The sequence below is a fragment of the Spermophilus citellus genome, assembly GCF_964194105.1.
Source record: "Spermophilus citellus genome assembly, chromosome: 6".
Taxonomy (NCBI): Eukaryota; Metazoa; Chordata; class Mammalia; order Rodentia; family Sciuridae; genus Spermophilus; species Spermophilus citellus.
In genome coordinates, this window is record NC_138187.1 from 102,051,984 (window position 1) to 102,067,808 (window position 15,825).

Below are 15,825 nucleotides of genomic sequence, written 5' to 3' on the forward strand. Positions count from 1 at the left end.
TGATGGCTTCCAAGTCAACATGGAAAGACTGGAGCCTTTGGAGCCTTGTTTTTTTTTTTTTTTTTTTTAATGGCCAAATGTTATTTTAAACACACACACACACACACACACACACACACACAATACAATAGAAACTCAGAAATCCATGCCACATGGTAGGATGGATACCCATATCTAAAACTTTCTCCTTTATTTATTTATTTATTTTCCATTTTAGAGAATAATAGAGCTAGAGTGACATAAGATACAATTACATGGGAATGAGGCAAGCGGTCTCATCTGAAACAGACTGATTTTAATTTAGAAAGATGACTCATAATCTATCCACAATTGAAGACTAACCTTTAAGTTGAATTAATGATTACATTTAGAGATCAATTTAAAACATTCATTTAAAATATTCTTGAAAATATTTATGCACAAGATCTTCTGATATTTGTAAATCACTAAGGAATTGAGTTATTTTCAACAATTTCTATCTCTGCTGAGTTCAAAAGGATGTCCAGTCTCCATAAATAAAAAGTAAACAAAGGAAATGCATCAGAGAGCTGGAAGATAGTTTCATCATGGTTCTAAAGAAATCTCTTGACTTCCAGGTCATCATGCCTTATATTGGCAGTGTGGTCTTTGGTTTCCATTTGAAAAAGCTGCTCAAGAACCCAGAACAAGGAGAAAATATTTTCATAGCGTGTCACATCATAACTGGCTTGTACCTCACTGATGGACCCCCAGATCATCAGCAAAGCTGTTTTTTTTTTTTAAAGAGAGATTAATATTTATTTATTATTATTATTTTTTAGTTCTCGGCGGACACAACATCTTTGTTGGTATGTGGTGCTGAGGATCGAACCCGGGCCGCACGCATGCCAGGCGAGCGCGCTACCCCTTGAGCCACATCCCAGCCCCAGCAAAGCTGTTTACTCTGACAGAAGTAGAGATATAATAGATTTTCTCAACAAGCTGCAACTTCCTAGGGTTACCAGACTCTGAGAGATATAATGCTGCACCTGAAACTGGTTGATATGATTGTTCCCTAAAATAACCTGTTAATAGTGTTTTCTCAAATTCTTCCAACTTCTTGTAACACTTTTTAAGAATATAATTAGATAAGTTATAATCACTGGTCAGTTTAGCTAAAGTACCAACAAGCTTCTGTCCAAAAGCTTGAAAAGGGAAGTTTGGGATTACGATAAAAAGCAATCAGGCCATCCGTCAACTGACTAACAGTTCAGAGACTGTGGAAAAGTCTTTTTCAAAGTGGGTTAAACCTGTTTTCAGACCACCTGATTCTGTCAAGTTCTTTAGTTCAAGCAGATGCTGTAAGAACTGCATGTGAGAAAACAAAGGATTTTCTGGGGCAGCACAAGGTCTTTTCACAAGAGGTAGTAGTGGAAAAAGTGGGAGTATGCAGCTGTCAACAAAATGTGGGGATGGCTCCAAAGACTCAGTTCTCTGTTCACTTGATAAATCACACCCAGAATCTTCCATCGGAGTTAAGGTACTTTCAGAACTTCCATGTTCCTGAGCCAGCAACTGGGAAGATAAGTTCCCATTCTTAATTGATCCTGAACAAATCCTACTCAGAAGAAGTTTTTGACGTAACTGTAGAACTTCGGCTTCCAAGGCTTCAACTTTTGACCTCCATTTCGATTCCTGCTTAGACACCAGTGCTGCAAGGTGCTCTGTGTAATCTCTGCTGCTTTTGTCTGCCAGTTTTGATCGGATAATTGCCAAGGCCAGAGCCAGTTTTGAAGTTCTCAAATACCATGCTCGAATATCCATCCTGGCTTTTGTCCCTACTGTGGGCTGATGTTTCCGGGGATCCTGCGCAGATGCAACTTCCTGGTCAATATAAAAACACTTTTCTCCTTTAAAGAAAACCATTAGTCATGTTTTAATCATCTGGCTGGGCAGGCTGACCCCTTCCTGGGGTCAAAGGTTGAAGACCTGTCTCTCCCTGGCTGCCTGGTACCGCTGACCCTCTGATGCTGCCTGCTGATGGCTGATTCACTAGCTGGATCTCCTCTAGTCAGCACCCTGGGGTGGTGAACGCTGGCCTGATAGACTCCTCCAGGTAGAGCCCTGGGCTTGCATGAGATTCTGCCTGCTGACTCTGACTCACTACTTCAGGCTCCTCCAACCAGAGGCCTGTGCTGCTTGCAGCCTTGGCCCTGTGGACAGGTCAGGTTGATCTCCACTGGCAGCAGGCAGCCCTCCATATGGTGCCTTCCATTCTAACTTACCTTCCTTTTCCTTGCTAGTACCCAGGGGAGTAAGAAGTCCTGTGTGTCCCCTTAAGCCCCCTGTCTTGTCAGCCCCTGCTAATGGAGGCAGCTGAGCAATCCCCTTGATTGGCACCTTGCTTCTCTTACTACAGATCTAGCCTTGCCTGGCATGTGTCCTCTCTCCCCCGACCCCCACTGTCCCTAGGCCACTGCTCAACACAGCACTTCTCACACTTCTCCAGCTGGGAAGGTTGCTGTTCACAAGCCCAGGTCCTGGCTGCCAGCTGGAGCCCATGAGAGCAGTGGTAGCTTTGCCTCCAGGGGCGGGGGGCTCAGGAGGTCGTGTGCAGGCTTATGGACAGGCTTCAGCTGATTGCAGTCACAGTGGTGTGCAACTGTTGTGGAGGCCAGGCCAGCTATGACCACCCCAGATGCCCATTCGTGACCAATTTATGCAGAATATGGATTTGTATTTATGTTAAAGATAGACGTCCAAATTCCTTTTATAATTTTTATAAATAAAAGTTCTTAAATTCTGTCACTTAATAAAAATCCCAGCATGACAAGCATGATATTGTAGCAAGGTTCCTTTTCTGATGGGCCAGCAGGGTTGCTGGAAAGTCACCTAGTGTTTGTCGGCTCCTGAGCAAAGAGCCAGTACTAAGAAGAGCCAGTCTTGTTGCTTTCTGCGACTTCCTCTTTAATGCACATAGGGCCCCATGGCAAGAATCTCAGTGCCAAGGGGGTGTGTGAGCTCTTCTGGGCATGTGGGCATGCCTGGCCTGAGCTGGACACAAGGGCATCTTGGTCATGTGTCAAGTCCACACCAAGAGACACCCAGATTCTAGTGCCTTCCTGAGAAATAGGAAGGGCTCATATGGAAGTTTCTAGAATACACAGTGGACACCATCAGCCTCAGAATCCACCCAACTTCATGAGACTCTGATGCGAACCAGTTTGCATGAAGGCTTCCTTCTGGTGAAGGAGGGTGTGTAGGATGGTGGGAAGAGGGGTCTGCACCCCTAGCAGGAGGAGGGCAGGTGGGGAGGAGCCTGCTATCTGTCCAGGGTTGCTCCTACAGCTCTTGTCTCAGCTCATGGGGACACAGGCTTCAGGCCAGACCAGGGCCAGGTGCACCAGGAGCACCTTTGTACTGGTGGATGAGTAAAGTCTCGCACCAGCGGCCAACTGGACTCGCCTCAAAGGTGCTGGCTTGTGTGAAGGACAGCTGGCCCCACACACTGCTGGCCATCTGCCCACAGGAGCAGCACTTCCAAGAAGCAGCATTGGTGGCCAGGAGGAAGCAGAAAAAAATATCCAGACAGAGCCACCTTGTCTGTGGACTTGTGTGGATGTGGCACCCTCCAAAACACAAAGCCAGGACCTGTGAGCCCTACTGTCCCCAGGTGGGCAGTGAGGTGCAGTTCTATACTGCCCAGGACTCCCACTTGGGCCCAGGAAACTGGGAGTCCAGAGTCTGCACTCTGGTTCATCCAGGGATTGGGGAGATTCCTAGCAGCTCAGGCCTGGACAGTGGCCTCAGATCCCAGGACATAGCAAAGCAGGGCTGGGGAGGCTGCCCTCCACCCACACCTTGCAGGTAATCTTGCTGGGTCCACATCACTTATTTCAGGGCCTATTTATAAGCAAATTCCTTAGACTGGATTTTTTTGTGGCTCAAAATGTCAAAGGGTTGTTGGTCAGTGAGAGTCTTCTCCCTCTCTCCTACCGATCTCTGGCTGAGTAGAGACAAGAGGCCTCAGCCTAGGAGAGGAGCTCTCCTCCTCCTCAGGGGCCCAGCACTGTCCTGTGCCCCACCCACACCGCAAACGCAGGCTTGACCTTTCCTCTGACTAGTCCACTGCCAGTAGACGATTAAAACATAGAGAATCTGTGGCTTTCAATCTGCATGGTTGGGCCTCTGTCCTGATAGCCACCCAACCCACTGGCACTCTTCCTCCTGGCTCTGACCTCAGCTGGCTCTGACCATTGCCAGCCTGAGTCCAGCCACTGCCCACACCACAGCCCAGGAAGTGGAGACAGGTGTTGAGGCAAGGAAGGTGAGGACTTGAGATAGGCTCAAGGAGAAGGTGAGGGCTCTTGTCCAAAGCCCCACCACTGGGAAGTGGGTTGAAGGGATCTATGCAGGTAGCGGAGGGTGGTTCCCAGAGGTGGCGACCTCCTCACAGCTGGAGTCTTTCGGCCAGATGATGCACATCCAAGCACTCACCAGAGTCACGACATGCTTCTCTGTTCTGCAAGAACAAAGATCACTAATTCCTTGGGCTATTCCTGTCACACTGAGGCTGCTTGCTTATAACCAAAGGAGAGGAGACCTGTGCCCTCAAGTACTATGGAAGATAAGCAGGTCATCTGCCGTGAGGACACCTGATGGCTCTGTGGGTCTCTACCATCCTCCCTCCACTTCCAGGAAGGGACCTGAGTGTTGAGCCACCTGGCCATGTTCCTGCCTGTGTGGCACCCAGGTCCTGAACACTGACATTGCAAGTGTTACAAGGAAGAGGACTTCACAGAGGTGACCAAGCAAGGACCTGGGGATGGGGACTGTCTGTTTGGGATCATCCATGTGGCCCTGAGTGCCATCATGAGTCTCTGACTTAGAAGAAGGAGACCCCATGATGAGGGGAGGTGACAGAGCCAGTGGCAGGGGCTGCAGCATCACAACCACAGAGGGCAAAATCTGGTGTCCTCCAGTATCTGCAGGAGCAGGAGCTGTGTCCTCCAGGAGGCTAAGAGGGTGCAGGCCTGGCCTCTTGGATCTCAGACTCCTGGCCTTGGGTTATGAGGGAACACACTGACCAGCTGTGAGCACCCAGTCATGGCAGGGGATGGGGAGCTACTCCCTTCCCTGAGCAGCAGAGCCCAGAAGTCTGCTCTGCACACTCACCAGACACCTCTCCCCCATCCTGCTGCCTCCAGCCCCAGCCATAGGTCCACCTACACGGAGTGCTTGGCTGCACTTTCACTCCTGGTCTCCAGAGGCCAGACCTAGAGGCCACCTGCCCAAGGATCCTGTCTGGCCTAGCCATTCATCTTACCAGCTGTGACAATGCACTCCAACTGCTGAGCTCCCTGTAGACCTGCAGCTGACTCCACTTGCCCATCGATGCCCCCCTAGGTCACTGGACTGGAAGTCCTCACAAGCAGGCTCTGAGCCTTCTACTCTTGAAAATTTTGTGCCCAGCTCAGTGTCTGTCACACAGAGAAGGCAGCGAACATCCTGCCGCTGGAATGAGAAGGCTTCTGTGAACAGTTCTGAGCAGATGCCCCTCCTCCACATGCCAGTGTCTCTAGGCACAGCCCCCTGCTGACTTCTCTCCTCCTTTGTGGCATCTCATGCCCTGTGGCATGGTGCTGGCAAGCTCAGAGGCCAGTTTTCTGCCTCCTCATTCTTCTCCCCCGCAACACCCTTCGTGAGCAACCCCGGTCACCCCCCTGTGTCATTGGCCTCTGAACATGCCCCTCCTCTCCTCTGAACTCTCCCACTTGCCCCCTGGATGTCCCTCTGTGGCTTCTCCATGATACTTGGAGCCTAACATGTCAAAGCAATCTCCTTCTCTTCTTTCCTCCTGTTAACCCACCTGTTGATCTGGACAAGCAGAGCCCGGGCAGCACATGAGCAGGGGCAGCACATGAGCAAGTGCAGGAGGGGAGGTCCAGAGGCTGCAAACCAAGGAGGTCCATAGTGATGTCTGGTGATGCTGGTCAGTTTCTGGAAGGCCCCAGCGGAGGGACAGAACAGAAGGACCCCAGCCAGACTCCAGGCAGGGTGGCAGGCAGGGAAGGGTGTTGAGGGAGGCCACACAGGGGAATGCTCTGCAGACACTGACTCCAGGGCCCTCTAAGGGAGCCAGTGTGGACATAGCCACCCCACTCCAAGCCTCCATCTTGTTCTTGGTCCTTCCCTAGTGGGCCAGTTCTGTTGAAGGGGTTTCCTGGTGTCACCTGCCCCATCTCTTGGCCCCTTCCTGGGTTGCCTGGGGTACTTCATGACCTCAGGGAAGCCACTGCCACCAAAAGCCAAATGACATCGATATTGTCAGCAGCCTTCCAAGTGGAGCAACCATAGCCTGGCTCAGACGGTCTGCTGCCTGTGCTGGCTTTAACCAAGAGCCCTGAATGCACACTGGCAGCCCATGCCTAGAGCGCACACCCTGCATCTGGCATCCAGCATCTGGCTTCTTTTTAGGACTGCCCAGTGTGGCTCCTTCCTCAACTCCTCCCAGAGCTGTGGGTCATCCTGTGCTCTGGGCTCCCATGTGTGCAGACACCCTAGGCACATACCACGCTCTCCTGGGAGCTGCTGAACAGCAGGCTTCTCAAACACATTCTGGACTTGGCTCTGAACCTTCACATGAGAGAACAGGATGAGAAGAAGGCGGCAACAGGAAACAGAGAGGGAGACTGGGCCGTGTTGGACCCAGGATCACTTGTGCCTGACGTTAGCCTACATTAGGAGAGCATCAGGGCTTGTCCTGGAGCAGGACCTACCTGAAGGTCAGGCCATGATAGAGTCCTGCAGTGTGATCAGGGCTAGACCCCGTGGGTGAGGGGAAACTGGCAAGGGTGAGTGATGTTATGGTTTGGATGTGAGATTGCCCCCAAAAGCTCACATGTGAGACAGTGCAAGAAGGTTTAGGGGTGAGATGATTGGGTCATGAGAGTCTCAGTCCAATCAGTGTATTAATCCCCTGAATGGGATTAATTGTTAGCTGCAGGTTGGTGAATGGAGGAGGGGTCTCTGGGGGTATGCCTTTGGGGTAGATTTTTTTTGTCCTTGGTGAGCAGAGCTCTCTCTCGGCTTCCTGGTGCCCTGCTGTCAGCCGTTTTTCCTCTGCCTCACTTCCTCCATGATGTCCAGCCTCACCTCAAGCCCGAGGAATGGAACCGACTGTTTGTGGATGGCGATCTTTGAAACCCCAAGCTTCAAACACACTTTTCCTCCTCTAGTCGCTCTTATCAGGTCTTTCAGTCATAGCATGGAAAAAGTGACTAAAACAGGTGGGGAACCAGTTGCAGGTGTCAGAACAGCAGCACAGAAACCCAGGCTCAGCCTCACAGAGCTTAGGCTGAGGGACGAGGCCGATGTGGCCACCTGAGCCTGGCGCCTGTTTGCCCCTGGGTGTCTGTGGGGTTGGTTCCAGGACCCCTCAGAAACCCAGATTCTCAGGCTCTCTCAGTTTCCCCTTATACATGGGCAGTGTCTGCCTGAATCTTATGCACAACTTGCTGGCTTGGAACACCTCAGACCACGAAGGTGGTGAGCAGCCATTAGTTACTGTGGCTCAGGGCATGGTGACAAGGGAAGGCTGTGCAGTTTACCATGGTTATGATTTTTCCAAGCATTTCCATCTGTGTTTGGTTGACTCTGCAGATGTGGACTGCAGGGAGGACAGGGCTGAAGCTGTCAGGTGGAGCCCGCCCACACGGGGCTGGGTACACTGAAGGTGCTGCCCACTTGGGATCCTTCTCCCTCCCTGATCCTGAGGTTTGGAGGCTCACACCCTGCTGCCTTTCTGCTCACACCTGAGACCACCTGGAGCAGGAAGGCTGGCAGACCTGCCAGACTCCTCCTGGTGAGGCTGTTCTCTTACCATCTTCCTGGGCAATCATTTCTTAGCTTTCAGGCTGGAGCTGAGGGCAGTACAAGTCATCAGCCTGGTGGCTGGAATTCTCAGTGTTGCCACGGGCATAAGGTTAGTTCCCCAGAGTAACTTTAACTTGCTATTTTACTATTTTATGTTTTTTTTTTAATGCTGGATGTTATGAAATTGTTGCTATTTGACCACTTCCGGCCTGCGAAATGGATATTTCATTACCTCCAGCCACTGATGGAATTCTGGCCTTTCCTTTGGGCAAATGCCTTAATGGATGTTTCTGCAAGCAGAAGATTAGAGGGGAGAAGATTAAAGCCAGCTACAACTGCTCTGCTGGATGGGATAATGAGGATCTCAGGGTTTAGTTCTGTTTTGTTTCATGTTCTCTCATGAAGAATTTCATGCCATATACTAGGCCAACACCAACGGAGGCCTGGCCCTGAGCACAGGTCAGGCCCAGTGGGTCCCCTGAAGACCCCAGCTCCCACACTTGGGCTGGAGCTGGATGCACCCCAGGTGCTCAAACACCTAGTTTTGCCAACAGGTCTTGTGGGTAGTATTTGGGGACATACCCCAGCAGTCTCCTCGGGGCCACAGCAGAAGCCCCACATGTTGGGAGGGGCATTTGAAGAGGGCCACAGAGGAGGAGGCCAGGTGCAAACCTGAGTGCAAGACCCCCAGGCTCTGCAGGCCTGGGAACCCTGCAGCACCACATGTGCCGTGGGCGTCTGGAAACCTTGGCTCTGGGGACCCAGGTGCCTGCACCCTGGTAAGAACCTCAGTGTCTCAGCCCAACCAGATCTTCCTCAATACCCACCCACCCCCTGCCCTTCACCCCCTCAATAACTGCACCCTGGTAAGAGCCTCAGTGTCTCAGCCCAACACCAGAGCCTCCTCAATACCCACCCACCCCAAGGCCTTCCAGGAGGCTCTTCCTGCCAAGGGGCAGAGAGCTCCCTGACACAGTGAGCACCCAGCGGCTTCTGACCACCCAGGTGTGGGTGTTTTCAGGGAGCCAGAGCTGTGAGCCTGCTGCAGGCTTGCCTTGGGAACCTGTGCTCAAGTATTAAGCTGAGCATGTCTCTCAGCCACTGTGCCCTTATCTAAATGCAATACAAGGAGTGCTTCTGGAACCAACAGGCAGGTGGGCTAGCTGCAGGGTCGCAGCCCAGATGGAAGCAGTAAGCCACCCAGGGAGGCTTTGCTGCCCTCATGCTGGAGCCTGGGAGAGGCAATGACCAGGTGCAGGAAGGGACTGCAAAGCCTGGGTGCACCGAGCACCTCCAATGGGAAAAGGATGTGGAAGCTGATGGCCAGAGGGCCTGGTGGGCACCACTGCGGGGCTGGCACATCACCCAGGAGGGTGAGCAGACGTCCCTATCTCAGCTCAGGACAGATGGGGCCCTCGACATAACACAAGAATTTCAGCACAAGAGCAGAGAGGCACAGAGATGCTTCAGGAAAGTGGGGTTCACACTCAAGGAGCTCTTGGGCCAGCCTGGGATGAGGTGCCTCTCAGCTGTGGCTGTCTCTCTCCCTCTGTTTAAGCTACATGTTGGGGGCTAATTATCAGTGCAATCAATGTCTACAGGAGAGATTTTATGGAATTCTAAGGCTGACAGATTTCCCAGAGGTTGGGGAGTGTCTGGCCCCCAAGGGGAACCAACTTGGGCTGGGACAGGCCTGGTAGTGTGTGGAACTTTACCTTCTGTTTCCTTGCCTTCCTGTCATCTCCTTTCTGCCTACTTTTTTATTTCTTCTCTCATACCTCAGTCAGGTGTGTTGTTTCGACCTGTGCTCCAGGTAGGGGCAATCTCGAGGGGCCCAGGGGCCTGGCTGTGGTAGGAAGGGTGGGAAGCCTGTTTCAGGGGTCTGAGTCCTATATGGATCCTGCATAGGGTGGCCCTATACCCTGGGACAGGCTGCAGCAGGTGGCCAGAACACTGGTTAGGTCTTTCCTTCTGTCAGAGAGAAGGTGGGATGAAGGGAGGCCTGAGTCGGAGACCGAAGCCTGAGAGACCCAATGTGCTTATTCTCCACTTTGGTCTTGACATGGGTCATGAATCTGAGGGAGATTCTCAGTTGACAAAGCTACTGTAACATGATTTTTTTTTTTTTTTTTTTTGCATTACACTCTACGGAAGATGCCGAAGATGCTTTTAGGAGTGCCTTTGGATCTTCATATTCTCCCACTGTGTGGCGATTTTCAGACCTGAGAATATGTATTTGTTTACTAAGAGACAGGGTCTTGCTATGCCACCCAAGCTGCCCCTGACTCCTGGGACCAAGGGATCCTTCTGCTTCAGCTCCCTGGGGCACTAGCTGGAGAAGGACAAAGTGGGGCTGGGACTAGATGAGGCTCCCTTGAGGGGAGATAGAGATGGGGCAGGAATGTGTGCGGTGGCCTAAGGGTGGGTGGACCAGGGCAGGTGAGAACTGCAGTCCCAAGGGCCACTGGCCTATGAGCTTTGGTCTTCCCCAGATGGGCAGTGGGCAGGGAGAGTCAGGAAGCTCTGTCAGAGGTTGTCCCAATAGTGCAGAGGGTAGGGAGGGCCCCAAGGCCTATGGAGTGGGCGGCCAGGAGTGTCCAGGTGTGCGTGAGGAACAGGCAGCCAGGGAAGGCAACCCAGGAGGTTGTGCTGACCTGTTTGGGGCCTACTGAGTGTGGCGGAGGGCAGAGTCCACATGGACCCTCGGAGGCCCAGGACACACCTGCTTCTGTACCAGACCAGACACTTCGAGATCCAGGCCCACCAAGGTGCTTCCTGGATCCTGATTGCAGCTCCTCCCCCCACCTGGGGCAAAGCAGTGGGAGAAAATGAGATACTTGGAGTCTTTTCCTCCCCCTTCCCCTACCCTTTGTGTGCAGGACAGGGGTCAAAGCCAGCTCACCTCTTAGGAAGGAGACCTCAAGGAACCAGGGACTTGGAAGCAGTCCCTGCATTCTTACCTGGTGACACAGCAGTGCTTTCAGGACTCAGAGGTCCAGACAGAGCAGACTCCCCGCTGAGTTCCAAGAGTGACAGCACAGCCCACCCCAAGTCTCCACACCCTACCCTCCACATGCTTCCTGAAGGAATCCAGGGTCATGGCTATAGCAAGGAGGGCCCCACCTTGCCTTCACCTGCCCTGGCTGGTCTGTCCTGGGTGAGCACATTCTCAGTGGGGACAGCAGCTCCCAGAGCAGGTTACCTATGCAGAAGAGGGAGACTTGGAGGCCAGTGGGTTGTCCATGGAGACAAAGAGCCTTTTAGCTTTTGTAATTTGACTCTGTAATTGGCTAACTATTTTTGTTTAATCCCAGGTGAGGACACCTTGTCAGTCATGCTCTGGTCTGCTGGCTGCTGCCGGTGGCCTTCCCTATCAGCTCCCCTGTGGGACCCCAGGTAGACCCTGCACTGTGGCATGGGTCAGGCATGGCACTGCACCCTCCCACTGAGCCTCTTGTCCCCAGACACCTCTTCTCCCCAGACACCATGTTCTGGGCCCCAGATTGTGGCAGTCCTGACAATCTGTCTGCTCTGTCCTGGACCCTCCATATGCACTGGACACATGTCACTAAGGAGAGTCCTGCCTCCCTTCTGCTCATCAGCCTGTCAGTGTACTTTTGGCTTCAACTTGTCCTGCTTCTTAGAGCAGCCACCTCCCCCAGTATGTAGGGCACTCCGCGCCTCCTTCCATATGACCCATGGGTGTGGCGGGGTCTCTTGAAACTCAGGATTGATCCAGCATTGCATTTCTCAGGAGATGGGGTGGAGCCAGCCTTCCCTGAGTGCCTGAGGAAGTGCAGAGCTGCAGATCCCTGGGGTGGAGTCAAGGAATCTGCATCTTCCCACTCCCCAGGAACACAGTTTGAGAATCATTAAATGTAGATTTTGGAGGGAGAGACTTTCAGTTTTAGATGAGACAGAATTCCTGTTGAACTAGTAAAAGCCAGCAGAACATGGATTGAGAGTCGCTGTGCCTGGCATTGTTGCAGGGTCTTTCTCTCATTCTCCCTGCCTAATAGCACCAACAGCTTGTGAGCCCTAAACATGCCAGATAGGCCCCAGATCTAACCTTCCAACCCTGCAGCAGGAAGACAAGAAACTAAAGCTGAGAAGGGCCGAGGAGCTTGCCCAGGATCCTACCTCTGGTTAACCCAAGTTGACATCAAAGCCAGATCCCTCCATCTCTAACACCCCCTCACCCCCATCCCAGGAAAGTGTCTGGCAAGGGCCACACAGGCCTGAAACACACAGATGTTGGGGCAGCTGCAGACAAGCCATGTTCCTACAACCCCCTGCTGAGCCCGCCAACACTGAACTCCCAAGCCAGAGTGTTCTGCTTTGCAGCCGGACAAAGGTGAGTTGCTTCACCTTGACTCAGCCCAAGAGACCCAGATAACACACCTGGGATCACACCTGTTTAAGCCACCCGGTTGTGGAAACTGTTGCCGCACCTAAGAGAAGCTGCATCCTAGAGTCCCGAGCCTGCTTGGCCTGCCTGATCTATGCCTGGTGATGCTCCTCAGGCCCTCTGCACATGGCAGCCCCATACTTCTTGGGGGGCCACCCTGCCGGGTCTGAGGTGAGACAGCTCACTGTGTGGCCCTTTATTGGGCCAGGCTTCACCTCTACTCTGCTGGTGGGGGTGGGGATTGATAAGTTGCCATGTCTAGTGTTCCTGACATGATGTGGGATGGCCATGTGTCCAGTGCTCCTGATAGAGTTTCCTGGGTCAAGGTGAAGCATGACTCATCTTGGCCCAGCTGCTGGCTTGAGCATTCAGGGTTAGTTGGCTCAGCAGTGAAAACATCCTGAGTTTGCATTTCTGCCATTGTAGTTTTATTTTTTAAGCGGTCTTGCCTGTATTCCAAAGGTTTCTAATTATAGAACACCGCTCTGTTGCATGGATACAAACTCCCTCTCCATGCTGTGCACTGTGAGTTTTCCTCCTGCATTGTCTCTGCTCTTCACCTCCTCCCAATCTGTAGTTTTCCTGGCCTTCTGAGGTAAAGACCCCCCTCAGGTACCTGGGAGACATCATCAGCGAAGGGAGCATGACGGGAATCACCAGGCGTTTCCCTGGACACCTCCACCTGCCAGTCCTTCCATCCGCTGGGCTGTGTGGGATCTTCATCGCTCATTGCACTCCAGAGCCAAATTCAGAGGGAGAGGCCCAGAGAGGACCCACCAGGACTCAGGGTTTTATCTCCTCTTTTCAGTAGGTGTGAAGAGCAGAACACTGAATCACTCTTTGATGTGTAGAACAGCAATCCCCAGGCTGCGCCTGCCCTGGGTGACTCTGTGGTGTGTAGAATAGCAGCTCTCAGGCTGTGTCTGCCCTGAGTGACTCCATAGTGTGTAGAACAGCAGTCCCCAAGCTGCACCTGCCCTGAGTGACTCCTTGGTGTGCAGAACAGCAGTCTCCAAGTTGCACCTGCCCTGGGTGACTCCATGGTGTGTAGAATAGCAGTCCCCAAGTTGCACCTGCCCTGGGTGACTCCATGTGTATAGAACAGCAGTCCTCAGGCTGTGCCTACCCTAAATGACTCCATGGTGTGTCGAACAGCAGTCCCAGACTGCGCCTGCCCTGGGTGACTCCATGGTGTGCAGAACAGCAGTTCTCAGGTTGCGCCTGCCCTGAGTGACTCCATGGTGTGTAGAACAGCAGTCTTCAGGCTGTGCCTGCCCAGGGTGACTCCATGGTATGTGGAACAGCAGTCCTCTGGCTGTGCCTACCCTGGGTGACTCCATGGTGTGTAGAATAGCATTCCCCAGGCTGCGCCTGCCCTGGGTGACTCCATGGTGTGTAGAACCCAGTTCTCATGCTGTGTCTGCCTGAATGACTCCATTTGTAAAGCACTAGTTTGCTGTGAGTTATTCGATTTTGAGTATCGGTGCCAAGGTAGAATGACTTCACACCTCTTTGTACAAGTAAACAGCCCCCATCTGCCTGGCACCACCAGAAGGCACAGATTGATGCATAATTTATGCATGCCACCCTAGAAAACTAAATCTGGAGCACCTGGACATGTGGCCATCCCACATCATGTCAGGAACACCAGACATGGGAACTTATCAATCCCCCCACCTGATGAGAACCCCTCCCGTGAGACTCGTTAAAGGAGGAGCACCCTGAGACTGGACACAGCAGCTCCTTGACCCCATCACCTGGTCACTCATCAGGGGCGTCACCCAGGAGAATCACCACAGCTATGAACCTTCGATTTCTTGTCCTATCGGGCCTCAGTAGTGCCAGTGAAGACCACTCATGGCCGTCTCCCAGCTGACACCTCGAGCTGACACTCTGAGACTGAAACTGCCATCCACCTGGACCCTCTGCTTTGACACGGCTGCAGAACTGGTTTGTTAAAGTCCTGTCTGGCCACCTACAGTGACTCTGACTCTGCACTCTCTTCTCTCTGCCTGTGCTGTTGGCAGGGCCTCCTGTGACCCTGGGGAGTGTTGGCCCTTTCTTAGTCTTTCTGCGACCTGTTTCTATATCATTGTGTGAAGTGTGGTGAGACTTGTTTAGATATTGGAAATTAAGATTAGAGTAAAAGGTGTGAGTGTCCTGCTCACAACCACCAGGTGACCCATAGGTATTCAGAGATCTGCTGAAGGTGGTGCAGCCTGTGAATCATGGTTATTCAGTGGACTCTGACCTCGTGGAGAGGCATGGAGCGTTTCGCCTACCTTGATGACATCGCCTAGTCACGTGGGTGGGAACCTCTTCTGTCCTCTGCTCCTACAAAGTCTGGTGCCTCCAGGTCTTGACTTCTCTAGAATGTTCCCCTGCTTCTGATATGGGTCAATGGAAAGGAGGCAGAGAAGAGAGCAGGGAAGACAGGGGGAGGGCCAAGGCTGCACAACAGGTACTTCCATTCTTCCATCTTGAAGGCCACAGCTGCATCAGATGCTCCACTGAGATAGAAATTTAGGAATAGGGGAGGGATACTGAGTCTCTACAGAAGTGACCATAAACCACTGAAACCCAAAAGGCACCCCTGTCCACTGCATGTTGTGACCGAAGGGCAAAGCGGGAGCAGGGAAGCACCTACAAGACTCCAGCTCCACATCAGCAGTGCTCTCCAGCTGGAGATGGCGGCTCAATGCTTATTCCTAGCTTTGCCCCAGAGGTGTCCCTCCTGACATTGCCCCTGCTCTCCTCTAGTGTGTATCTCCTTTCCTAAATAAGCCTCTGTCTATGTCTTTGACAGGAGCATGCTGAAATTCTTGTCAGTTGTGTATGACCTTGCTCATCCCGAGTAAGTTCCCCTTCTATCTCAGAATTCCTCGAACCCTCCTCCAGATCAGGCTTCCCCTGACTCCCCAGCCTTGCCCCACACCCCCACCCCCTGAGACTTCAGCTCCACTGTGGCAGCTTCTGTCCTGGTCCATCCTGACTCCACCCTCAGCCTTTCTGGATGACCCTGCCCCTCTGAATCCCCTAGGTGGTCCCCAATGTGGTCTGCAGGAGCCCCCCCTCATGACTCATCAGGAAGTCTGTGGTTGGCTGGAACCCTGCACGTGCTGAGCCTGCCTTTTCCATCTATAGGAGCAGCCTCACCTTCCACCCTTTCTGTCCATGCTGCAGCTTAGGTCTTTACAAGTTCTCCTTGGGATGGTCTAACGATGCTCGTTGTGTAGTTGGGCACACTGAGGCTATAGCCCTGAAAGAAGCAGCAGATGGAACTGGTAGCCCTGAGGGTGGCCCATGGCCAGATAGGGGAGGGCTGCCTTGACACCAACAGAGAGCTGCTGGGGCTGGCTGCAGGTTGGCATGAGGAGGGTGGCTAACACAGAGCTGAGAGCTGGTGGTGCAGAGTTTTCAGAGCTGCGAACAAAAAAAAGCAGCTGTGCTTTTTTTTTTTTTTAAGAGAGAGTGAGAGAGAATTTTTAATATTTATTTATTTATTTATTTTTAGTTCTCGGCGGACACAACATCTTTGTTGGTATGTGGTGCTGAGGATCGAACCCGGGCCTCACGCATGCCAG

At 52.4% G+C, this 15,825-nt stretch overlaps 1 pseudogene across 1 annotated transcript; it reads right to left on the minus strand.

Moving 5' to 3' along the window:
* Window positions 1-446: 446 nt before the first annotated feature.
* On the minus strand, window positions 447-1,788 carry LOC308652513 (meiosis-specific protein MEI4-like; annotated as a pseudogene). The gene is made up of 2 exons: window positions 922-1,788; window positions 447-745 (listed from the first exon to the last, which is right to left on the minus strand). The product of its transcript is annotated as a meiosis-specific protein MEI4-like (transcript).
* Window positions 1,789-15,825: the final 14,037 nt, after the last annotated feature.